Below are 1752 nucleotides of genomic sequence, written 5' to 3' on the forward strand. Positions count from 1 at the left end.
GCCGGAGCCGGAGCCGGAGCCGGAGCCGGAGCCGGGCGGGCGACAGCCCTCTTCGGTTAAGGCGGCAGCTCCCCAGGGGGCGGGAGCGCCTGCGTTTGCCGCCTGCTCGCTGTTAAAGGCACGTACCAGCGAGCGCTGCCGGGGTTTTCCACCCTCCGCTGCCTGACTCGGTGCCGCGCAGCCGGCCTGCGCCTCTCCCCGCAGGGAAGCCGGGAGTACCCTGTTAATGCGTTGTTAAACCAGCCGGAAAGGCGGAGAAAACCAGAAGAGCTTTCTGGCCCACAAGCCTCCCCCTGTCAGGCCAACCAGAACCCTCAAACACGTACCCTAAGCGAGAGCCCTCCGGCTGCCCATGAGCGACAGGACTCGGCCCCTCGAATCGCACAAAGGAAGCCCCAGAAGAAAACGTTACAGTCTCCACTTAATCGCTTCGAGTTCATTATCACTTAATGAACCAAAGGTTACTCCACCTGGCTCCAGCTGCTACCACAGAGCAGTGCAGCCTCCCCGAGCACTGTGCCCCAGGCAGCATCCTGCACGAACCCCGCTCCAAGCACCTCTGGATATTTGAGCAACTGACTTGCACCTTGAAGGCTGGAATTCGGCTCTTAGTTGAAGACACATGGAGCTGTCAACTGGCATTTGAACGTCAATGAATAGTTAGGCTAGTCAATACAGGTGGTGAATCCCAGAAGCTGGCCAGGTGCCTGCTTTAGGACCACACAGTTGGGTGTTTCAACTGACAGATGACTCCCACATGTTTGTAAGTTGTCATGGTTATGCTCAAAACCAGGATTTAGATCTGCTGCCTGCAAAGACATACATTCACAAAATGTAGTTCTCAAGGGGCACAGAATGCTTGGCTCACCTGCAAGTCCTTGAACTATAGGGCATAAACCTATTTACCTCTTTTTTTAAAAGAAATCACAAATACATCACTCATAAGAAAAAAAGCTCATAATTTTTTTTAAATCTTCCTCTGTTTCAACTTAGAAATATGCAACCAAACTCATTTCTCCCCCTGTTCAAAGTCTAGTTGAGGACCTGCTGTTAACTGGACAGCACTGGCTCAAAGTTTTAATAAATGCTTTGGCTGAAGAAGCCCTTGTGCTTTTCACAGAAGGAAAGCAGGAACAATCAAAGAAAGTATAAAAATTCCACATTTTTATGGTTCATATTTGGCAGGAGCAGGTAGCATGATTGTTTCCTCTCCTCTGACTCAGAAGAGTCTTCACATGTATTCCACTAGCATTCAACAGTACCATGTTTATTTCCAAACTTGCTACATTTTTATATGAAAAACCACCCTGAAGCCCACTAGCTTTACCTACATCTTAACATTTGTTAGTAAAACACTAAATAGTAACCTTTTATTACAGGCTTTGGTTAGACTATTTTGTACAACAGTTTGGTAAACAACTCATTTATTTTAAATTAAATCTTCATTGCACATAGGGGATAAGGAATCAAAGAACAATTGGAAGAAATAAAAAGAGACAAGCTTCCAATACAGAGAATATCCCCTTTTGCCTTAGAGCAACATAGTTTAAATACAAACATTGCAGCACATCCATGAACAGAACCATTAATCAGACTTGGTTTGACTATATCAATACTGTTAGAATTGTATTGTGTTAGTAGTTCATCAGATAATCTATAGCCATCTTCAAAAAAAAACCCCAATTGTACAAGAGTAACATCTAAACACTTTAAAGATCACAGATGCCAAGAATTCTTCATTTCAACTCAAGT

Source organism: Haliaeetus leucocephalus, unplaced genomic scaffold (assembly GCF_000737465.1).
Source record: "Haliaeetus leucocephalus isolate CR32 unplaced genomic scaffold, Haliaeetus_leucocephalus-4.0 Scaffold751, whole genome shotgun sequence".
Lineage (NCBI taxonomy): Eukaryota > Metazoa > Chordata > Aves > Accipitriformes > Accipitridae > Haliaeetus > Haliaeetus leucocephalus.